The sequence below is a fragment of the Lissotriton helveticus genome, chromosome 9 (assembly GCF_964261635.1).
Source record: "Lissotriton helveticus chromosome 9, aLisHel1.1, whole genome shotgun sequence".
Lineage (NCBI taxonomy): Eukaryota > Metazoa > Chordata > Amphibia > Caudata > Salamandridae > Lissotriton > Lissotriton helveticus.
Window position 1 is genome coordinate 703,635,200 of NC_136070.1, and position 25,576 is coordinate 703,660,775.

Below are 25,576 nucleotides of genomic sequence, written 5' to 3' on the forward strand. Positions count from 1 at the left end.
TCTTTCTTGATGTGTTAATTTCGGTGGCCGGCACAGTCTTGACCACAAAAACTCACCACAAGCCAACAGCTAAAAACAATCTTTTGGAGTTCAGTAGTTTTCATCCGCGTCCTTTAAAGGAGAACCTCCCTTATGGACAGTACCTGAGGCTGAAACAAAACTGTAGTACAATAACTGACTTCAAGGAACAAGCCTCAGATCTTACTGAGAAACTGATAGAGAGGGGGTATCCATCGTCAACCCTTAGCAAAGGCTTTAAGAGAGCAAGAAACCAGCCACGAGAAGCCCTGTTGGAAGAGAAAATCAACAATCAAGAGGGGCTACCACTCACCTGTGTAACTACATTTAATGGTCTGTCTAACCACATGAAGAAAACAATAAATAAACATTGGCGCATCATAACATCAGTGAAGAAGGATTGGGAAAAACCTCTCTTTTCCTTTAAAAAGGGTCGCAGCCTGAAGGATGCTCTGGTTCACACTCGCCCAAAAGAGAAGACAAACCCAAAAACTCCTTCAGTCACGACGGCATGGGGTCTTACTCCGATCATAGGGCACTATCCCTGTTCAGATTGTAGCGTGTGCCATCTAACAGAGGCCTCGAAAACACTCTCGTTGGAACAGGGTAAAACCTGGACGCAGACTGCACATACCAACTGCAACTCAACCAATGTGGTGTATTTAATCACATGTCCCTGTTCCTTACGTTATGTTGGCATGACTACTCGAAGAGTGAAACAACGTATCTGTGAACACCGGAGTAATATAGGGTGTAAGAAAGCAACGACAAAACTGAGCCGGCATTTCTTGGAGTCCAATCACACCACCAACGATATGAAATGGACAATAATCGAGACAGTCACTGGCACCACAAATGTCGCAACCAGGCTCTTTGAAAAGGAGCAACGCTGGGTGTACCGCCTAGGTACCAACATCATTGGGCTCAATGATGATATTCCATGGAACACAGTATTAGGTTGATATTGCCTGCTCTTTCACATATCCCTGATAACCATCGGCATTTCAGTCCTTCCCCAACTTACTAACAAACTCAGTGCCGAAGAGACCTTCAATATATTGTTGTTTGAAAAACGTGTGACATTAGAATCCCTTTTTATGACTCCTTTCACTTTCCAATAAAGTGATCAGAACTTCTTCATTTCACTTCTCTATGTAGTGATCATAACCCCAGCACCAGCGTCTGTTATGCATACTTTATAACTCGACGAGCATAACATTAACCATCTAAAGGTTTGAGCCATTGTAATACATCTGACTCCATCTGCTTCTAATTACCATTAATAAACTCTCATGCTGTCAGTTTATTGCATTCATATCGATCTCGATACACAGGCTACGTCTGCTGCTCTGTCTATGTTTACGTGTCAGGAGTCCGCTCTCCGATTGGCTACATAATCCAAGCCTCGCTTTGGGCACTCACCACGCCCCTCTCACCAGAGCGTCGCGCTCCCAGGCCTCGCTTCCGCGAGGCCACGCCCACCCGGAAGAGCGCCGAGTTTGGAAAACAAGCATTTAAACTAACTTACCGGCCCGCTTCCCATCGTCGGGGTCCGGTCTGAGGGAATACTAGGTGGTTAAGCGGGCTGCGAGTGCTGAGGGCGTGAGTAACTTCACCAGGACGATCGGACAAAAAACAATTACATCGAGCTAAGTCCAACCCGATTCCGTGTTTTTCTAGCCCTTACTCTTTATTTTTAGGATGTGCCAGGGACGCTCCAACCCCCCTCCCGAGACCCATGGTGCAGTTAGCGCCATATTTTAAAGTGAGATAAGTTTGTTTTCATGTAATGTTTCATTGGGGGTCACAGACCTTTGGTCCATTGATCCCGTGGAGCACCCATATCGTGTTTTAACCCCTCATGTAGTTTTTAATGTAAACACCCTTTTCACTTCACTTCCCTAAGCTAGAGCTATCATCCCTATAGGGTTTGTGGATGGTGTTAATTCTAGCATCTATTTGGGAACACATTTGATGCCACTACTATGGAGCACCTTGGACAAAAAACGTATGGCACAAATTTACAACTAATTGTTTGTATGTCATGTGTGTCTGTGTGTTTTTTTGTTCTGCAGGTGCTGATACACTCCATAACTAGGAGTATTTTTGGAATGAGCATCCCGCTCTTCCACCTTTTTATGCACTTTAACACTTTTTATTAGTTTTTCACTTTCACGCCCCCAGGTCAGGGTGGACGATTAGAGAGTCCATACCGCCGGGGTTTATTCTTGTCCTGACGAATGCCTAGGTAAATTGAAACCACTCTTAAGGCTGAAACATGTTGACTGATTTAATTCTGAATTAACCATCCATTACCTTTGGAAATAAATTCAGACACATAAACCTTTTATCCGTGTCCTAGGGATCACTTATTAAACTTTTTTTTATTGATACCCTTTAGACACCTTTTACCTTTAAGTTAACCTCACAACACGCCCACTTCACACAACCAGCTCCGCAGTCTCCTGGCATCGCAGCACACCAAAGAGGCACTCGGCCTCTTTGGTGGGGCCCGATGATGAAGCATGACACTGACTAGGTCGGTGTGTGAGGGCTTTCTTCTCCACCCAAATAGGGTGTGAGTTCCACTAGTTGTTTCGCTCCATCTACGTGGCTTTTTTTGATACTTTAACCTCTCTTTTCTTGTTTATTTGTATCAAGGATCTAGAAACAGCCATCATAATATACACCAATTTAACCAGCTGGTCTCCAAATTCCAGATCGGCATCATAACCAAACCATATTAATTTAACGTTATAACAAATACTGATCTTATAGTACGTTTGAAGAAAGGAAAAAATTTCCTCCCAGAATGATAAAATATTAGGACAGTACACTATTATGTGGGACCAGTTGGCGGGGGAAAATTGCTGGCATCTAAAGCAGTTGGAGGCAGCAGTCGTATACATCTTACCTATAGCAGCCGGAGTACAGTATAGCAACCATTTACTAAAGAATAACATTCTCCTCCAATTCGAGCCTCTCAATACACTAAAATTCAGCTTATTTATGGTCTTCCAGGTATTAGGGGGAATACAATAGTTTTCCTGATCCTGCCACTTTTTAAATGTTTTAGAGCTCAGATCCAGTTCGATACTTTGTGCGAGGCACCGTTTCCAATCCCCTGGTTTCCTAGTCAACACTATTGAAAATAGATCATACCATAACTGAGGGGGCGTACTAATATGCCTAAGATCAATTTGTACCAAGGTTTTATAAATCAAATTATAGGATCCTAATAACAAAAAATTTCCCTGCGTTAAACGTGACATCTCTCCCAGCTTGAGCCATGATCCCTCTTTTAAAAAATCTGATAATGTATTGAAGCCCGCACGGTACCAGTTCAATACAACTTCTGGCTTAATTTTAATCCCTAAATAAACAAAAACATAAAGAAAGGGGGTCAGTAAATCAAACTGCTGAAGAGAATATCTTTTGAGCATAGCATCCCGTCTTTTAAAAAAATTCATTATCTTGTATCTAACAAGTTTCGGAGATTTAGGAACTTGAAGAGGAGAAGGGATTTGTGCCTCAGAGCAAATTTGGTCAAAAAAGTAATTAATAAATAGATCCGGACCCTGTATTCCACTTTTAAATCACTTCAAATATTGTGCAAAGTATGCATTGTAATAGTCTTTGATATTGGGTAACGAAAGACCGCCCTGTTCTTAATCTACATAAAGTGTCCCTATAGCTATACGAGGAGTCTTTTTCCCCCATATAAAACCAGAGAACAGAGATTCTATTCTTGAAAAAAACGTGCCAGGCAAAAAACAAGGAATGTTTGAGAATAAAAAATTAAAGAGTGGAAGTACTGACATTTTAATCAGGGCCACCCGACCCAAGATTGATAATGGCAACAAATTCCATTTTGCAAACATAGAGCGAACCCTCTGAACCAAAGGATCAAAATTGAGTGAATATAACTCTAGAACTGAAACAGAAAAAAGCACCCCTAAGTACCGCTTAGGTCTTGAGTTAATACATATGACTAAGTCTGGGTGTAATTCTGGGTCTGAACCACCACATACCAAAATCTCAGTCTTTTTTTAATTAATCCTATACCCACCTAGAGCTTCAAATTCTTCCAAAATTTGTAACATATAGGTCTGGGATTGAATATCTGGTTTAATCAATAACATGATATCGTCCGCGTAAAGTTTGATTTTAGCCATAGAACTAATCGGGGAGGAGGGAACTTTCAACGCATTGCGGATTGCAACAGCAAGTGGCTCAATAAAAAAGCATAAAGAATACGTGAAAGGGGGCAGCCTTGCCTGGTGCCACGTTTGACTGGAACTGAACCGACCGAAACAGAGTTAATGAATATATTGGCTTTAGCACCAGAATATACATTTCGGATTAAACTAATGATTTGTGAGGGAATTCCAAAGTGCTCTAAAACAGTGAAAAGGGTTGTCCAAACTACCATATCAAAAGCTTTTCGTGCATCTAAAAATTAAACTAATGCCGGAATGCTCTTTGTCTGAAAAAAATCTAAAGCCTCCAGCAAAAAATGTGTGTTAGTACCTAATTGGCGACCAGCAATAAAACCATTCTGATCGGGATAAATAAGACCTGCCGCAATAGTATTGAAACAAATTGATAATAATTTGGTAGTGATTTTATAATCCGTGTTCAGAAGTGTGATAGGTCTGTATGATTTAGGGTCTTTCGAATTCTTACCCTTCTTCAGGAAGTTCACAACAGTACTTTCATGGAAAGAGTCTGGAGCTTGCCCCCCTGCCATCATAGAGTTCAATAATTGTAGTAACAAATCAGAAAAAGCAGAAAAAAAAACCTTAAAGAATTCAGCAGGAAACCCATCCGGGCCACATGCTTTACTGATCGGTAACTCCTTGACCACCAATTCTAATTCTGCTTTAGAAAGTACACTTATCATAATATTTTGATCTACTTGTGGAAGTTGGGGCATCTCGTACCTTTCCAAGAAATTAGAGAGCGTTAGGGGACATATATCTTGCTGTTGACTATAAATCTGTTGGTAATGCGAAAACATAATCGAGCCTATTGCTGGCGACTGTGACACCTCCCTATGTGTATTAGGGCATTTTAAAGACCGGATCTGATTTGCAGCGGCTTGCTCTTTCCCCTGCCAGGCTAAAAGTTTACCAGTATAATTGCTTTCCTCGTAGATTTTTTGTGAATGTTTCCGAAAGGCTTCTTCGCTTTGTATAAAGTAATTAGAACTAAGTTCACGTTTTGCTTCATTTAATTGACTTTGGACCTGATTTGACGGATTAGATAGACGTTGCTGAGTTAAGGTCTGAATTTTCTGTTGCAGTAAGTTTCTAGATTCCCTAATAGCGGACCACTCAGCTGCGTCCTTGCTAATCACAATCCCACGAATGAATGCTTTCAAAGAGTCCCATATAATATGCAGCGGGCCGTGCCAGAATTACGAACAATAAAAGAATTTATCTCAGATTTAAGTAAGGTAACCCAATCCATGTCTAAGAGGTGGGCCTTATTAAATACCCATCTCTTAGGGACTCTAGTATCTGCACCCAATTCAAACACACTAACTAGCAACGCAGAAAAACCATTATCGCAAATTTTCTGATAGGAAAATGCTAGTTGCCTGGAGGCCAAAAAAAAATCAATGCGACAGGATGATTTGAACCTGCCCGACCAGCAGGTAAAATCTTTTTTTTGTGGATTATGTAGTCGCCATGGGTCGCATAAGTCCAAAGTGGTCATGTTGTTAATGATGGACCTGTATGATTTGGGTTTGAGCTGTTTTCTGGAGACCGTGGTGGAGTCTAACTTTGTATCCATAAGAATATTAAAATCCCCCCGATAATGAAATCCCCTCTCACCATAAATAATGATTGAAACAAATCTTCACAATCCTGAGGATTATCCTCCACTGGGGCATAGAAACAAACATACGTAATTGGTCTCCTGTCTATTCTTGACTAAGCAAGTCACCCAACACCATCACCCTGCCCCGCCCCGTCTGACTGAATAATTTCTGCATCCAGATTCCTATTAAGAAAGAGAGCGACTCCTTTTTGTGATGCTGTAGAAGATGAGAACCCCCGAAAAGAGGTCCACATCTTAAACATACAAAAATCATTCAATTTTACCAGTGGGATATGGGTCTCTTGCAACATTATTACTGATGGATTCTCCGTTTTAATCCATGACTCAATAGCTCGCATTTTTTCCTATTATTTAAACCGTTGACATTGAAAGAGATTATTTTAAGCTCTGCACTAGACATTCGGAAATACCCAGAATTTATAATAGTGACTCACAAACAGCCTAACCAATTTCTGCCCCAATATCCTTCCTCTGCACACTGGAAAAAAGAAAAAAGACCTTCTAGAAACATAGGCATACAGAACTTCAACCATTTTTTCTTTTTCACCCCCCACACCCTTGCTCCCCCCCCCACCCTCTTGACGGCGGCAATGAGGGCAGTCTCGGTGGTGTGGTTGCTGCGGAAGCCAGACGGGGACGGGTCGAGGGAGCCGTTGGTTTTGAGGAAGTTGGTCAGTTGCTTGTTGACTGCTTTCTCTGTGACCTTCGCCGGGAAGGGGAGCAGGGAGATGGGCCGAAAATTCTTGAGGTCCTTGGGGTCTGCTGGCGGCTTCTTAAGGAGGGTGTTGATTTCAGCGTGTTTCCAACTCTCAAGGAAGGTGGCAGATTCGAAGGAGCTGTTGATGATGTCTCGGAGGTGGGGTGCGAGGATGGTGTCGGCTTTGTTGAAGATGTGGTGAGGGCAAGGGTCGATGGAGAGCCGAAGTGGATGGTGTTCATGATCTGGGTGACGTCTTCGGTGTTGACGGGGGTCCAGCGACTGAGGAGGGCGGTGGGGGGCATTGGTTCTGTGGCTGGTGGAGGCGTCTGGTTTGTGATGCTGTCGTGTATGTCGGCAATCTTGCGGTGGAAGAAGGCTGAGAGGGAGTCGCAGAGGTCCTGTGTCGGGGGGATGTCGTTGGAGTTGGAGCTTGGGTTGGAGAGTTCCTTCACGATGCTGAAGAGCTCCTTGCTGTTGTGTGCGTTGTTGTCTATGCGCTCTCTGAAGGCCATTCTCTTGGCGATGCGGACGAGCTGGTAGTGTCTGCGTGTGGCGGTCATAATGGCCTCGAGGTTTTCCGCAGTCCGTTCTTGGCGCCAGGCTTTCTCTAGAGTTCGGCGGGATTTTTTGGAGTCCTTGAGGTCTGTGGTGAACCAGGTGGTTCTCCTGCTGTTGTGCTTGTTCGGAGGGTTCTTGATAGGGGCGAGGGTGTCGGCGCAGTTGCTGACCCACTGTGTGAGGTTTCGGGCGGCGGTGTTGGTGTCCGAGGCATTGGCTGGGGGGCTCTGGGCGAGGGAGGCGGTCAGCTGGTCAGTGGTGACTTTGCTCCAGCATCTTCGGGGGATCTGCGGCGGTTGGATGTGTGCGGTGAGTTTCTTGTAGGAGAAGTGAATGCATCGGTGGTCGGTCCAGTGGAGAGTGGTGATGTGGCTGACCGTGACGTTGGTGCTGGTGGAGAAGAATGGGCCCAGCGTGTGGCCTGCGTGGTGGGTTGGGGTGTTCACTAGTTGCTTCAGTCCGAAGTTGGAGAGGTTGTCGAGCAGGGTGGTGCTGTTGTTGTCGTTGTTGTTCTCCAGGTGTAAGTTCAGGTCCCCCAAGAGGATGTAGTCTGTGGTGGCGAGGACGTGCGTGCTGACGAAGTCGGCGATGGGTTCGCTGAATTGTGGGCATGGACCAGGTGGTCTGTAGATGAGTGTTCCTCTGAGGGTGGTCTTGGGGTCGGTGTGGATATGGAAGTGTAGGTGCTCGGCGGTGCAGAGATTTTCTTCGGTGCCGGATGTGACTCTGAGGGTGTTCCTGTGGACGATGGCGATTCCTCCTTCAGGCGTGTTGGTACGGTCCCTCCGGATGATTTTGTAGCCGTCCGGGATGGTAATGGCGATGTCAGGGGCCAAGGAGGCGTTCATCCAGGTTTCCGTCAGGAAAATGACATCCGGGGCTGTTGAGTCGAGGAGATCCCAGAGTTCGATGGCGTGCTTGTGTATGGAGCGGGTGTTGAGTAGGATGCACTTGAGGTCGTTGTTGTTTCCTGGGCTGGTGTGGGAGGCGGTGGTTCGGGTCCTGGTGTAGCAGCAGTTTTGGTAGGAGAATGGTCCGTGAGTGCCCTTCGGGGTGGCGTGGTGGGCCTGTCAGGGGCCAGGGGTTCTGGCGCTGGGCACGGTCCAGGTGCAGACGGGCGCAGATGGGCTTGCCTCTGGCGCGCCAGCGGCCTGCATTTAGAAGGGGTGGAGGGAGGGAGGAGCAGCTGGGAGGCGGTAGCAGGAGCCAATGGGAGGGAGGGGGGCGGGGCTGCATGGGACGCAGTGGCAGGAAAGAGCGGGAAGCGGGCGGCGGCAAAAGGAGGAAAGGAGGGCAAAAAAAGCAAAAAAGACAAGGAGGCAACTTTATTCACTCGGGGGAGGCAGAGGGGAGCAGAGGCAGCACAACCGGGGATCACGAATAACGGAAAGAAAAGCGAGGTAGACAGGGACACAACACAATCAGATGGACAGAAAAACAAGCACAGATGAGCAGGGAGAATACAATCGGATAGACAGAGCAAACAAAAATGAGCAAAAAGAGAGAAAGCAGACAGAAACAGGCAGAACAATACTTACAATACTTATAGCCCAGCACTGGGCCACCAGGGATGAGGCGCAGGCGGGAGCCTGCGAGTGGAGGAGGGCCTCGAACTTCCAACAGTAGCAGCAGTAGCGAGGGGCAGGGACACGGCACCAGCAGGGTATGCTGATGCGATGGGGGTGCGGCCTGGCCTGAAACAGGGTCAAGTGCTGTGCTTTTACAGTGGTTCTTATTTTTTGTTTCAGCCTTTCTAATACATAACAATCAACCAGATTTATGGGGTCCCGATTTTTGATGTCGAAAATGTAATATTTCATTTCATTTCAATCTTTATTCGGTTTAAAAAACCTTGTAAGATACAGTACATTTAATCATGATACATCATATCACATTAAAAACGAAAATTTGTTTGAATACATAAAAAATAGCGAATGGATAAAAAGTATCGACACACTTTCTTTGCATATAATACATACATGTAATATTGCAGCTGTGTCCTGCCAGAAACTGCCTCTGCTTCACTAGAAATCAACAGGGAAAATACATTACTCCGATTTTTATTTCAAATCTCCCCCTTTCCTGTTCTTAAATGTTGGCATGTATGGATGGGGCTTCTCTTCGTTTCTGCAGTCTGCTTCATTGTGTTCTCTTATTTTCAGTTTGCTGTCATTGCCTTTTCTCCCTTTTACTCTTTAACACCCCTTTCTCTTTGTACTCTTTTAATACCCTTTAGTTTCCCCCTTTGTTAGTGAGAGCTTTAGACAGGCATTAAGGAATAACAGTGGGATAGGCGACAGAAGATTTGTAGTACACCTGTGCACTCTCAATGTGGCCAGCAACCTTGGGTTAGAAATATCCGTTAAGTGGCACCTCTTTGTAACTACAATGGACATACTCTCGCTCAGACTCTGTTGATGTTTCAGACATATCTATGCATGAAATAACTGCGATTGCTATCATAGGGAGTTGTGGGTTTCCCTTTCTTTGCCCTTTGTCCTCTTTTATTTTTTAGTTTGCTTGCTACTCTTTTTCTCTTTCTTCTCTGGAAGGCCCATTGCCTATGCTGCGGCATTGAATACTGGGTTTGAATATATTGTCGCTCTAGTACCCATTTTTTGTGATACAAGTTATGTACTGTGAGAAAAAAAACATTGTTAGCAAGGGACTGCTGCTGTAAAATGAGACTGAGGATTTTTTCCAAGAAGGATGTGTTATAGGCCGGAGTCATTCATTGTGGATTATGCCACCACCCTCCTTTCTTGGTTTCTCTATTTTTTATATTTTTGTATGGTATGTTGTAAGAAGTTTGTTGAGTATAGTGGGTGAACTTTCCGCAAACCAAGGGGCATATTATCAAGGGATTTATCTCCGCTTTTTTGGCTTTAAAAGCCAAGAAAGCGGAGATAAAATTATCTCCCTATTACCTAACTGTCGCTAACACCAGTTAGCGACAGCTAGTAGGAGATAGCGACCATCTTGGGCCCCGTTTTGCATGTCAGTGATATTTATCACTAATGACATGCAAAGTGGGCGTGCCAAGATGTTAGCGGCTGGAAACAGTCGCTAACATCGCTATCTCCTATTACCAACTTTTGGAGATATTCGCTCTAAGCGCGAATATCTCCTAAAGCTAACACCTGCCCTGAGCAATTCTTAGCCCTGTTATCCAATGGGAGGTGGATAACATGGCTAAGAGCATTAGCTCGGTAATGCATGAATATCGCTGACTTTGCAGCGATATTCATGCATTTCGGCCGATTTTTATCACTTAGGAGATAAACCTTGATAATAGCAAGGCTCCTAAGCGATAAAAATCGCCGCAACACGGCGATAAAATTATTGCCGCTAAGCCAACATAGCGATAATTATCGCTAGTTGTTGGTAAAATGCCCCCAAGTTTCTGTTGGCCAAAGGTGGTTGAATTGATTACTTTGGAGAATGCTGTGCATTTCCCCAAACACATTTGGCAGCTGGTTAAGCGTTAATGGTACCTCTTTATATATTTGATCAGAACATGCATGTTAATCACACAATTAGTACGTGAAATTAGATGATGAAGGTCGCAGGGTAATGGGCATAAAGGTTGTTTCTGTCTTTAGTTGTTCAGATCATTGAATTTATTACATGTAGAAACTGGGAATGGCTATATAGTCCATGTGACCCTAGTTGAAGCAGCTTGCTCCAAAGGTAAGGTTAATGGACCTAACTAAGATTTCATTCGATATTCATTCAAGTGAGTTAACCATAACAACCAGAATGTATTATCTAACACGGTAGTTAGAATCCACATCATAATCCAGAAGTCAAGCAATTCATGTGTTATTTAGGTAGGAATTTCTTTTAGCGATTTAATAGATTCGAATAATTACGAAGGCTCCTGTAATTCAAATCAATTGCTATTCAAAGGATTAAAATTTTCTTTAGGTCACTGTAGTTTGGACAATAATTGTTATATCAAAGGTCTATAGTTAATCTGTGGAGTCAAGTTAACTCAAACCTCTTCAAATGAGTCCACTACCTGGAAGGATAATCTTCAACTTGGAGGCTGTGGAAATGGCAGAAGAGCTAACTTGAATCTTAAAATGGACATCGTCTGGATATTAAAGTGAAGGCAGTTGATGATGTATTCTAGTATAATTCAGATTGCCATAGTGGGCAGCTTTTGAACTGTGGAGCGCTTACATTTAAATCGATCCTGGGGTGTACTTTAAGACTAGGCCCATCAACTCCCTGGAAACAAGCACCTTACAGAGGCCCTGTCTGCTGAGCCAGGAATGAATGTCCCAGGCACTACTCTTTCTTTGTTACACTAAAGTGGATACAACTGCTTGAGGCACCAAGAGTTTGCCGTTTGCAAGGAATCCTACATGAAGAGACGGCAGAGCCTGGAGCTCGGAATAAGTGGTATGTCCAACCACAGTGGACCGCCATCATGAAGTTGAGCCTCGATGGTACATAGCCCCCTTGATACAGACCACCGGGTTGAAGCTTAGCTTCAATGGAGGTGGGGTGGAGAACCAAGAGCAGGTTCCTCAACATTTCCTGATGATGGGTTGATTTACCTTGGGGTGGAGAGTTAGGTGGTAGCGACTGATTGAGCTGGACTGCAGAAATATTACGGCCCCCTACGATGTAGCACCAATACTATGTAGGGCTTCAGATATGGAGAATTCCTGTTTTGAGGACTAAATATAGGATCCAGACATGCAGGCTTGAAAGAAAAAAGCCAGCTCTGGGCCAGGTACTGAGAAGGAAGCCAAGGCTGTGCTAAATAATTTGAGTTGGTGCTAGCTAAAATAATGTGAATCCATAGCCAGGACTACTACTGTTTTCACATATCATTCACAGTCATTCATACTCACAGTTTCCGTTCAGAAGCTTTTACCTACCACTACTCTAGAGTATGTGGCTGAAAAAGAATTTGTTTTTAGAGTGGACCGAAATGTTCATTTTCATTTCAGGATCAGACTGTACTGGTCATATTATTCCATATATTCTGATGGTTCCTTTACATTTTATTTTATCTGTGTAGTCTTCTGGTTTTCTTACCTGCTAGATAGACTCTGAGTCGTGGACAGCAGTGGTAATCATAATTTACTAAATGGAGTTGAAATTGAAAAAAATCTAGTTATTTTGTGCTAATCTAGAAGATGTCAGTAATTTACACCTATTGCCCATTGTGACAGAAATATCAGTAGCAGGACTCCGTGACATAAATGCTCTCCGCTGAGGTAAGTGGTAATGATCAGAAAGCACGAGCTCGAATTCCTGCTAGCCTACTCATCCTTTTATTCTTTCAAGGTGAGAAATTCAAGGGCCTTTATATCAGGCAACGTGTAACCTGTTACCTATAACGTGAATTGTAAAAAATGTGACAGAGCACGATTCCCTATTCCATAAAAAACAATTGTGGGGGAGAACCAACCACACATTTCCGTGGAGTGGGAGAGCTTTCTCACAGCTTCATGTGTTTAATTTGTAAAACAATAAGTCCTAGGCCTAACGTTTCCCCAGAAGCAGGTTCACCACTGCCGAATGATGATGTACCAAGTAGCAAGGCTGGCTAATCTTTATTTCGCCTTAAATCTCCTTCCTCCACCACCACGTTTCCCTTCCCTTTTATCTCACTCTTGCAAGTTCTTTTTCATAACTGCTTTCTCCATTTGTTACTGTTTTTCGGTCTTTCACTTTCTTCCTCCTTCGCACCCGTTTGCTGCCTTTTTACCTTTCGTTCTGCATCAAGGGCCTATAATGGGAAATAACCCCCCACCCCACCCACACACACTGCATCCACCATCTCGTGTTACGCACTGCTGCGCTTAATCACTCCGGGGCTTATTTACAAGCCCCTTGGCGCCGCCAGTACGTCACTTTTTCCCATATTAAAAGTGACGCACCGGTAGCGCACGGGGCTTGTAAATCTGCCCCTCCATGCTGTATGGGGCCTTGTTATTAAATTTGATTTTATTTTATTTGTGCGTTTTTATATAGCGCGGACTTTACCCGAAGGTGTCAGAGCGCATCACAATAGGAACAGAACTGTGTGGTGTCTGGCTTCATAGAACACGCAGACACAGGGTTGTAGGTAAGACCTTCTTTATTGTGGTGCTTCCTCGTCGTTGTCTAACGGCTAACTGCCGTCCCTGGTCCCCGACTCCTCCCTTTCCGCCCACCCTCGTCCCACCTCGGGCAGGTCCTAGTTACTGCCATGTGCGAGCATCACTACATCTCCCCCCTCTGTAAAAGAAAAAAAGCAAAAAGGAACACGGCATTATATTCACACACAACAACTGTTTACACTTCTTCAATCAGGCGAGACGGTTTTGTGATATCCCGTATGGGGCGTGACTCGGGTTCAAGACTGTCCAGTTCGTGCTCGTCAGGTGTCCCCCTGAGTGCCTGACCATGACTGGTCAATGTCTCTGGTTCTCTTCTCTCCGCTTTATGTTCCGTCAATAGTTCTTTGACCTCAGGACTGCATCTTTTAAAGTATGTCGCATTCCTGGTCATGCGTTTTCCATCGTTTTCTGCCGTGATCATTGTTCCCTTTTGTTGTATCACCTTCAGTGGTGCCTCGTGATATCTGCAGTCAGTCTTTCGGCGTTGTTCTTGCCGCGCCAGTACCCAGTCACCTTCACGGATTTGGGTGGGGACGGCATGTCGTCGTTCGTCCGCATAGTCCTTCATTTTCTCTTTCTTTATTTTGGCCGTGGCCACTATCTCTTCGTGGTCCGAGTCGGGATACCTATCACTCTCTGCAGTGTTCATCATTGGTAGCCTTGTGCGCACTGGTCGCCTCAGCATGAGGGTGGCTGGGCATTTGCCTGTGGTGGAGTGGGGTGTGTTTCGATAGACCCTTAGTACTTCATTTAGCGCTGTCTGGATGTCCTTTCAGGTGAGCTCCGCTTGCTGAATGGCTTTCTTGATTGTGGTCATGAAACGTTCGATCATTCCGTTCGCCTGGGGCCATAGTGGCATGATCTTCCGGTGTTTGAAATTGAGGTGTCGGGCGAACTCGGCAAAGTCATGACTGTTGAATGGGGGCCCGTTGTCGGACTTCACCACTTGGGGGATGCCCCATGCTGCGAATACCTCCACTAGTATTGGTATGGTGCTGGATGCTTTCGTGGACGTGCACAGATGTGCGATGGGGAATCTGGAGTATTCGTCCATGAGGGCCAAAATATATTGGCCTGATTTGACTGGCCCATAGAAGTCGAGGGCGATTTGTTGCCAGACGCCCTCCGGTAGTGGAGACATTTGTAGCGGAGCAGGTGGATCTGGACGGCTTACCAGTTGGCATTGTGGGCAGTCTTTTAGTGTCGTTTCGACCATCAAGTCCAGCGTTGGGAACCAGACTCTTTCGTGGAGTGCTCTTTTAGTGGCTACTATGCCCCGATGTCCTTCGTGTACCAGGTTTATGACTCCTTGTCTGAGTTCTCGTGGGACTACAATTCTGGTGTCTCGTAGGATGAGTCCATTTGGTGCTATTGATAGTTCGTCATGGACATGCTTGAATGCTGTCATGTCTTGGTCTTGTGGTTCACTGGCTTGTGGGTGTCTCCAACTGTTCGTTTGGATCCGACGTTTTACTTCGTGTAGTGTGACATCAGCTTCAGTTGCTTCGCAGATGGCCTCCAGCGGGACGGCTGGGGGTCTTGCTTGATCTACGACAAAGTGAATGTATTCGTCTGCGATCGATTGCTCTGATTGGCTGGATTTGGTGGGGTGTCTGCACATGTAGTCTGCAGGATATGCAGCTTTTCCCGGCTTGTGTATGATGGTATAAGTAAACTCTTGTAGCCTGAGGCCCCATCGCTCTATCCTTGGTGGCATTTTCACTCGAGGGTTTCCAAAAATCGTGATTAGTGCTTGATGGTCTGTTACTAAGGTGAAGTGTTTTCCAAAGATAAATATGTGGAAGTGTTCGCACGCCCATACCACAGTCAGGCTTTCTTTTTCTGGCTGGGAGTATGCTCTCTCTGTGTCTGTTAGACTCCTGCTGGCGTATGCCACTATGTGTCGTTGGTCTTCTTCTCTGTCGTATTGTGCCAGAATGGCTCCTAGTCCTACGGGGCTAGCATCCACTGTTATTTCCGTTTTTTTCTACAGGTTGAAGTAAGCCAGATTTTTGGCTGACTCTACCGTTCTCTTGATCTCTCTGAACGCTTCTTCACATTCGGTGGACCACTAAAATGGCTGTCCTTGTTTGGTGAGTGTTCTCAGTGGGTGACTTATTGTGGCATAGTAAGGTATGTAGCGGGAGCAGTAGCTGGCCATGCCTAGGAATGAGCGGACGTCACCAACGTCATCTGGGCTCGGCGTATCGTTCAGCGCTGCTACCTTTTCAGGGTCTGGTTTCATGCCATTTCCAGAGAATATGTGACCAAAAAATTTAAACATTGGCTTGTGAAATTCACATTTTGCCTGGTTCAGTGTGAGGTTGGCTTCCATTAGGGCATGACAGACCTGATCCAGTGCTCTGTCGTGTTCGTGAGTGGTTGCTCCGTTGACTAGGATGTCATCACTGTAGTTTAATACATGAGGGATGTGATGGATTGTTCTTCTGATGGCTTCTTGGAATATTTCCGCTGCTGAGGACACTCCAAAGCTTAGTCTTTTATGTCTGAATAGCCCCAGATGCGTCGAGAAAGTTGTGATGTATCTTGACCGCTCGTGAAGCTCAAGCTGGTGATATCCTTTGTTGAGATCTAGTTTTGAAAATACTTTCGCTCCATTGAGTGACGTGATCATGTCACTGATGTGAGGGCCTGGATGTCTCTCCCTCTCTGTTGCTGTGTTGGGGGCTCTCATGTCCACACATAGACGGACTCGGCTAGTGTCTCCTTTCTTTGGGACTACCACCACTGGCGAGACCCATGGTGTCGGTCCATCCGTCCTTTCTATGATGTCAGCTTCTAGAAGGTTGTGTAGCCCTTTCTCAACGGCTTCTTGCAGGTGAAAAGGGATCTTCCGGTGGTGCTGGGCCACCGGTGGGGTTTGTTCATTGATATGCAGTCTTATTTGGCAGTTCTTCATTTTTCAGAGGCCTTGGAAGAGCCTGGGGAACTGTTGGGTGACAGTTGGTTTGTCATCCACTTTGAAAAGGACATCAACCAATCTCAGTCGCTCGACAGTGGCCAGACTTAGGAGGCAGTCTGCCTCGGGCCCTTCGATGATGTGGATGTAGGCCTGTATGGTGCGATCTTGGTATGACAGGTCAGTTGCAAACTTCCCCAGACACGTTAGTGTTTTCTTGGACATCCATCTATAGACTCGTACGTGAGCGTCGACTAGTTCGGGAGGCGGTCTCATGCGTTGGTACTCCGCCACGGGTAGGTAGTTCAGTGACGCCCCACTGTCCATCACGAACTTGGCAGGATGAGAACCGACTCTGATGTCTAACCTCGGATATTCCTTCAGCCGGTCAGGGTCCGCCACATAGTAGATGTGCTCATTTCGGACTCTTCGGACGTGAGAGACAGATCTGGACTCCCTGGATGATGACTGTCGTGACTGATATGTCCGGCAGGAGTGGCCGCTGGATTGTGACGACCCAGTGGATGAGTCTCGTCTATCCTGAACTGCTCTGAGGTGATGACGACTGCTTGAGTGATGGTGTTGTCGGGGTGGTCCTCGCTGGTCTCTCTTGTGCCCTGTTCCACACATACTTTCAAAATGATCATCTTGGCCACACTTCCGGCATCGTTGTCCTAGTGCTGGGCAGGCGTCCGCATGCGGGAAGTCGTAACCACATCTATAGCATTTGAGTTGTTTGTCTGAGTGTCTCTTGTTGTGGCTCGTGCTGGTGTGTCTCTTGGATGATCATGAGTAGTGTTTCTTCGATCTGTGAGACCGCCCTTGAGGCGGCGATCGTCCATGCGCTGGTCTTGATTGCATCCTAAATGCTTGTTCTCGTTTCTCTCCTCTACCAGCTTCCATTTTATTTGCATGTTCATCAGCTTGCTCGTCGATTCTCGTCATTTCTTCAATGTCTTCCAGCGAGTAGCTCTTCTTGAGCAGCTTGCGTCTCAGTGTCTCTGAGGTACAGCCTTCTATGATTCGCAGTCGAAGAGCATCTTCAGTGGAGAACTTATCAAAGTCACAGTATCTCGCCAGCCGTCTCAGGCGCGTGACGAATATGCTTATTTGTTCCCCTCGCTCTTGCGTGGCGAGATTGAATGTGTACCGCTCATAGTCTACGTTCTTCTTGTGTGCAAACTTGCGATCGAGTGCTTCACATACTTTATCATACGAATCCGCAGACTCCGTGGGCAATTCCTTTATTATTTGACCAACATCTTTCCCAACTAGGTTCTTGAGAGACAGCAGTCGCTCTTCTTTGTCCGTTACTTTTGACGCTTTCATAAAGTCCGTGAAGTCCTCCATCCATTCTTGCCATCGCAGGCCCATGCCCCCGCCATATTCAAGAGCGAGAGGCTCTGGGCGGCGCAAAAACGAGGCCCGTACGTCCCCATGGGAGTTGGTTCAACCATTGTTCACTTTCGTTGTTCTTGACTGTTCTTGCGGGCTCTTTCTCGCTCTACGTTGCACTTGCCAGTGCTTGTTTGCTGTTTTCGTTGCACTCGCCAGTGCTTGTTTATTAGGTCTATTGCGCTCGCCAGTGCTTGTTTGATATCTTCGTTGCACTCGCCAGTGCTTGTTTACTATTTTCGTTTCACTTGCCAGTGCTTGTTTACGGTCTTCGTTGCACTCACCAGTGCTTGTTTACTGTCTTTGTTGCACTCGCCAGTGCTTGTTTATTAGGTCTATTGCACTCGCCAGTGCTTGTTTATTAGGTCTATTGCACTCGCCAGTGCTTGTTTACTGTTCTAGGTCTTATGCCTGACTTCAAAATGGTCGCCAATGGTCCCTCGCAGGGGATTGGACAATGCTGCCTGACTCCAAGATGGCCGCGCCGGAATCTCGTTTTCGGCGAGATTTCGGCCATTTTTTCTGTTTCTTCCACCGGAGTCACTCAATTGCTCGGCGCTTCCACTCCCCACTCACCGCTTGCCGGTTACAGCCAGGATCCACTGCCAGAGTCACAGGTGCAGGTAGGGCTGCTTTCCTTGCCTTTTGCCGCCAGGGTGGGCTCCCGGTGGGCACTTTGGGCGATGCGCTCCAGCCCCCCACACGTGGGGCGAGCTTCGCTCCTTCCGCTGCCGGGGTGGGTTGCCGGTGAGCGCTTTTATGCAGTGCGCTCCAGCCTCCACACGTGGGGCGAGCTCCGGGCCGGTCAGTTTTCGCCGGGTTGCTGCGGTAGCATTCCTCACGCCTGGGGTCGAGTCACCTTCGTCGCCAGTTGTGGTGTCTGGCTTCATAGAACACGCAGACACAGGGTTGTAGGTAAGACCTTCTTTATTGTGGTGCTTCCTCGTCGTGGTCTAACGGCTAACTGCCATCCCTGGTCCCCGACTCCTCCCTTTCCGCCCACCCTTGTCCCACCTCGGGCAGGTCCTACTGACTGCCATGTGCGGGCATCACTACAAACTGATACATGAGAAGATTACAAATGAACAAAATACAAAAGCAAACGTTACATTAAATGAAGCAAAAATGACAATTGTGAGCCAACAAAATACAAGAGGTAGCAAACGGTGCATTACAAAAGTGACAATCGTGAACCAACAAAATAAAAGAGGTAGCAAACGGTGCATTACAGGAGGAAAAAGTGACGTGTGCAGGTTACAAAATCGTACAAAGTCAACATAGAGGCATAATACTACAATATGTGGAGGGCACTCAAGCACAAGAACAATCGTTACGTAGGCAATGGTGGCACTTGTGCAGGTATCGAAAATAAACAAATGTAAGAGGTAGAAAACAGTGTGTTACAAGAGAAAGTGACGAGTGCATGTTACACACGAGTACCAAACAGGTAGAAAGATAATACTGCACTAAATGGCAGACTCTCAAACCACAAGAACACACTGGGAAGACACTTCCATAGTCATGTAAAGTAGATTTTCTATAGTGGAAGGGCTTGTTTGACACAATTTACCAGGGCTGCTTTTGTTTCCGACCCGGTGCTGCTGTCGGCCAGCCTTCCTAGCACTGCACGCATACACACCTAACTAGAATGCAAAAACTTCGTCAACCGGCACTTTGTTCCTGGCAGATGGTGGTCTGCCGTCACACCCCTCAGATTCCTGCGTTGGGCGGGAGAGGGCTACCAAGGTTGTCCTGCTGCCTAGCCTGATGTTGCTTCGGTGGCCCATCAGAGGGCTGGGCTAGATGCCTCACATCTCTGTTATGTGAGCATGACAGACTGATGATGGCAAGCGAGCTGTAAAGAGAATGCATTGGCGATTAGGGTAACCAGCTCCCTTCAGGTCATTACAGACACTGTATTCAGACATAGCCTTTTCTCTGGCAGCATGGTGCATTCTGAGTGTAGTTTTGCTTCCACTACTAATTAGACAAACACACATGAAATGATCAATGATTTGTAGGTGAGAAGTTCAGGACAGCACAAGGGGAGCAAGGCTGTTACCCTGTAGGAGGTGCATTCACAAAGACCACATGAAGCACAGTTCTGAGGGCTATAATGTTTGCTAAATGCATTTAGTAGCCATTATAGCCCACTGCAGAAGTACAATTATGCTATTAGAAAATTCCTGCAATGAATTGCAGATTGTGCTATGCTATTCAGGGAGTATCAAATTAACACACATTGGAATGGTAGAGCAGATGGATTGTACCAGTAGTTTGATTACATTGAAGAGCCTTGATTCTTATATCCAAACATTTTAATTTTCATATATATAATGGGTTGTGACGTTTCTGTGTTGCGAATAATTGATTTCACTGGTCAACATTAAAAACACAGACAAATAGTTACTATGGGTAATATGCAATTTTGAAACACAGTATTATCTGTGTTAATTAAGTTGCCTACTGACAAGCGATGTTATAGAGTCCTACAGAAACCCAAGAAAACTTGCCTTTGCTTGTGCTCGCTAGCTCCTTTTTAAACAAGCATTGGTAAAGCCAATAGGTCTCGCCCATGCAAGTAATATGTTTTAACCATGTTGAACACCATTGTGGTTGCTGGTTAGCATGGCTAAAAGTTAGTGACTTGGTGTGTCATGGGGCGGGATAGATTGGGGTAGAATGGAATGGGGTTGATTGGGGTAGAGTGTAGTGTGGTAGATTGGCATAGAGTTAAATTGGAGTCGAGTGGGTTAGAATGGAGTGGGGTTGATTGGGGTAGATTGAAGTGGGGTAGATTATGATAGATTGCAGTGAGGTGGATCGGAGCACGGTAGATTGGAGTCGGGGAGTTGAGTAGATTAGCATGGTAGATTGGAGTGGGGAAGATTGAATTAGGGTAGATTGGGATGAAATGAGGTAGATTGGGGGTGGAGTGGGGTCGACTGAAGGAGAGTAGATTGATGTATATTAGAGTGGAGAAGATATATTATGGTAGATTGGAGTTTAGTGGGGTAGATTGGTGAAGAGTGGTGTGGGGTGAATTAGGGTATATTGGAATGGAGTGTGGTAGACTGGAGTGGGGTAGATTGGGTGGATTATAGTTGGGTAGAATGAAATGAAGTAGGGGGTAGAATGGGGCCGTTTAGAGCGGGATACATTGGAGTAGGGTAGTTTGAGGAAAGTGGGGTAGATTGGTGTGGTGGGATTGGAATGGAGTTAGTTAGATTTGACTGGAGTCTGGAAGATTTGAGAGGCGTGTGGTAGATTAGAGTGAAGTGGGGTGGGTGTAGATTGGGTAGAATGGATCTGGTGGATTAGAGAGGATAGTTTGTTGTGGGGTGGAGTGGAGTTGGATAGATTGGAGTGGAGTCGAGATTGGAGTGGAGTGATGTAGATTGGGGAAGAGTGGAGTGGGATCAATTGGAGTGGAGTGGAGTGGAGTGGGGTAGATTTGGATAGAGTGGAGTGAAGTAGATTGGGTGGATTAGAGTAGGGTAAATAGGAATGGAGTGGGGTGGATTGGGGTAGAATGGAATGGAGTAGATTGGGGAACAGTGGAGTGGTATAGATTGGTGTAGAGTGGAATGAGGATAGGGTGGGGTAGAATGGAGTGGAGTGGATTGGGGTTGAATGGAGTGAGGTAGATTTTAGTGAGACAGATTAGAATGGGGTAGATTGGAGTGGTTTAGTTGGGTAGATTAGTGTGGAAGATTGGAGTGGGGTAGATTAAAATGGGTTAAATTGGGATGAAATAGGGCATATTGGGTTGAGGGGGTAGACTGGAGGAGAGTAGATTGGGGTAAATGAGAGTGGGGTGGATAGGAGTAGGGTAGTTTGGGGTAGAGTGGAGTGGGTTATATTAGGTTAGACTGGAGTAGAATATATTGGGGTGGACTGGATTGAAGTAGAGTAGACTGGGGAAGTCATGGGTAGATTGGGGTAGAAAAGTGGGGTAGATTGGGTGGATGAACGTAGGGTAGAATGGAATGAAGTGGGGTTATACCGGGGTAGTTTGGTGTGAGACAGATTGGAGTAGGGTAGTTTGGGGTGAAATGGAGTAGATTTGTGTGGGGTGGAGTGGGGTAGATTGGGGTGTCTTGTGGTAGATTAGAGTCAAGTGGAGTGGGGCAGATTGGGTAGAGTGGAATGGTGTGTGATAGATTGGGGTAGGGTGGAGTAGGGTGGATTGGAGTGGGTAGATTGGAGTGAAATTGGATAGATTGGAGAGGAGTCGAGATTGGACTGGAATGAGGTAGTTTGGGGTAGATTAGAGAACTGTGTAGTGGGGTAGATTGGGTGGCTTAGAGTAGGGTAGATTGGAGTGGAGTGGGATAGATTGGAGTGAGGTATATTAAAGAGAGATTATGGGAGTGGAGTAGGTTGGAGTAGGATATATTGGAGTGGAGTGGAGTGGATTGGAGTGGACTAGGGTGTTGAGGGGTAGATTGCAGTGGAATGGAGTAGGTTGGAGTAGAGTGGGGTAGATTGGAGTGGAGTAGATAGGGTTAGATTGGAGTGAGGTGGATTGGGACGGGGTAGATTTGGGAGGGGTAGATTGGAGTAGGGTAGATTGAGGTGATGAAGTGGGGTGGGGTGGAGTGGATTGTGGTGGAGGGGGTTAGATTGCAGTGAAGTGGTGTAGATTTGAGGAGTTCGGTAGCTTGTAGTGGAGCGGGGTAGATTGGTGTGGGGTAGATTGGAGTGAAGTTGGGTAGACTGTGATATATTGGAGGGGGTAGATTGTGGTAAATTGGAGTGGGGTAAATTGTAGTGGAGAGGGGTAAGTGGTGTACAGTTTAAGAGCATAGAGTGGAGTGGTATGTTGTGTCATGGAGAGATTGGCATAGATTGGATTGGCATGGAGTTAAGTGGCATGGTGTAGCATATAATGGAGGGGGTGCAGAGTGGAGTGGCATGTCATAGAGTGAAGTGTTGTAGAATGGAGTGGTGTTGTATAGATTAGAAGGGCATAGAGAGGAGTGGAGTGGCGTAGTTTGGAGCATGCATGGGGTGGTAACATACTGGCATTACAGACAGCACATTTGGAATTGAAAGGACCATTACATTTACACCGAAATACGGTTTTATTGCAAACAAACGATAATGTGTGCAAAGGTGATCGTAGTCATATATTTGTTTCAACCACACTTCAGAATGACCAAAAAATACTTATTTTTTACTAATTCTGATATATTCCGTAACATCATCACAGTTAATTTTTGTTGTTGTGTGCTAGAAGAAAAAAATCCTACTTCTTCTCCTCTTACTTGGGTACTCACCAAGATTGTCACAGCTCTCTCACTTTGAAGTCAGAGAAAGAAAAGTAAATGCCAAGCTCCCTCAGAAGACAGCCATTTACCTCTGATTTGAATGCACAGCAAATGCGTCAAGATAAGAACAAGATTTAACGGCCTGTTCACAGAAAGTGAGTTCATGGACGAATACAGTAAACAAGGTTTTGGCAAAGGGACAGACAAACTCAAGGTGGACAGTAATGCAATCTTGGGTCAGCTTTCTGAATGTCTCCAAGATGTCTTTAGCAAACCAGACACCTGCGATGTCTGGTAGGCTTCAACAAAACAACTAGGACATGAGTTAAATTTACTGAAATCTGTCTGGGTGAAAGACCAGAACGCTCCTGGCAAATCCAGGTCACCCTATAAAAGTGATATATAATGTGAAAAAAATGAATTTATTTTTGATTAACAAATTGGGCTACAATTGTCTACGAATGTTTGATAAATTGTTAGTCACACTAGTGTGGGTCCGAAGGTGGAGTTTATCAGGAATTTCCCATAGCGTATCGGTCTGTTAAAGGCCTCGTGAATTTGACATGGTGGCCTCTGGTGGAACCACGCTGTCACGGCGGCCCACTCCTAGCTTTTGAGGTGTGTTACTCAATTACAACGCAAGGTTTAGTAGTTGGTTTAGGCAGATGTTGCGGAGGACAGCCTTAATATATTTTTGGATGAATTGATTTGTTCACTGATCATATTGGGACATTTACTACTACCACTGTGTCTGCGTGTGCTCCTTACAGGTCATAGTTGGTAAAGGTGAGTCTGAATCCGGGACACAGGCAATCTTGCCTGCCTTTTACATTTAGAACACCCTTCTTAGTGCCTCCTCTATTTCTCTGTTTCAAATGTTGAGTCTGTTTTTCTAGCTACAGCTGTCGCTCCTGCTGCACTTTAGTAGTCGGTTTGCTTTCCTGTCTCCTGTTTAACCTGACTACACTGCACACTATTAATCTTTTATTTTCCTTCTTAGGTTTGCCCTTCAAGTTGAAACTAACTGACTTTACATTTTTATTTATGGCCCTGTAGCACCTCAAGGGCTGACAAGTCAGATTAATCTAGCTTCACAACTTCGGAGCAGCTGGGGTTTGGAGGTGTCGCATGCATCACTTCTTATTGTTTGTGGCAGAGTGTTCCAGATAGTCAATGATGACAGTATATTTCATGCAAAGGTGTCATAAAGCATATCAAATTATTTACAGAGAAGGGAGGATACCTTGGGCTACAAAGCAGGTTGAGTCATGTAATTAATAACACAGAAAACCTACTTTTATTCATCTGGACACTCTGAATTCATAATTGTAGTGTAGTCAACCACTGTACTGGTGGTTGGCACACTTGTGGGTTTTGGTCCTAATGTCCAACACCATTTTGTGGCTGCAACTCCAATAATTTGCAATATCTTAGGGTTTATGTCCACAACATATGTTTTACTCTGTATTAAACACATTTTGCACTCTTGGAAAACATGTGAAATGTGCAAAATGGGTTGTGAGACCTATTCCAAATTCCAATTCAATAGGGACGATGAAAGCGGTCTCCTCTCTAAAGTACAGTTCAGAATAGTATGTTTTGATGATTTGCGACCACAAAGTTACAGATTCTCAAAGGAGGTAAAAAGAAACTTTGCAAAGCAATCGGGAATTGTGTTGAGCAGCTTTGATGGCAGCAGGCAGTGGAACTAAGCCTGCTCCTTCCCGAGATGGTCCCAAACAAAAAATGTTTTTTTTAAAGCAGCACCATTTCCTTTGAGGGCTGCTTCAAAATAATCTTATTTGGAAATGTAGGGTTTGTGGTTCTAATGTTCTTTGCAGTCTACCATCCTTATGTTTTTAGGCAACCACAGGGGTTCACAAATAGTGATATGACTAATTACTGTTCATCAGGCAGGTCGTTCAGCAACCCCTGGAAACTGAGGGGCAGATTTACAATAACTGGCACATAGCTGCATATCAGCAGGGATGTGCCAGTTATTGTGCACCATGCCTCCGCCACCATGGATGCGCCACATTTACAATGCGGCGCACCATGGGACAAAAACAGCACAGATGTGTGACGCATCTGTGCCGTAAAAGGCGGCACATTGCTGGAGTTGTGTCGCAAGCGTGACGCAGCTCCAGCAAGGCTCGGGGGTGCCTTATCTTTGCAATACTGCGTCAATCCTTACGCCTGCTTCAAGGAGGCGCAGGGTTTTGACGCAGCATGGGCTCAAAAGTGACTGAGTGAAATCTTGCAGATTTCACTCAGCTACTTTTAGGAGGCTATCCTGCGCCGGAACGCCCCCCAATGCGCAGGCACGCCTACTTCTGGCGCAGGGCTTTACAATGTGACGCGTCTCTTAGATGAGTCACGTTGTAAATACCCCGCAGCATGGCGCATCTTTTGCGCCGCCGCTGTGTCACAAAAGTGACACTACGGCAGCGTAAAAGAGGCGCAAGGGGCTTGTAAATCTGTCCCTGAGATTTTGCAATGTGACCTATTAATACATAGGTCTGTCACAAAATCAGACACAGTTTGCAAAAAGTCAGAGTGCAATTTGTAGGATGTGAATGTATGACAAATGCCTTTCCTCACAAGGCAAGAGAGCCAGCGGCTGGAATGGGCTGACCTGTTGCCCCATGCTCCATGGAGTTAAGGGTAGAAGCAAAATGTAAATGACAGACTTACAGATCAATGATAGGGGAAAGCACACCAAAGCCCCTATTCTTATATATAA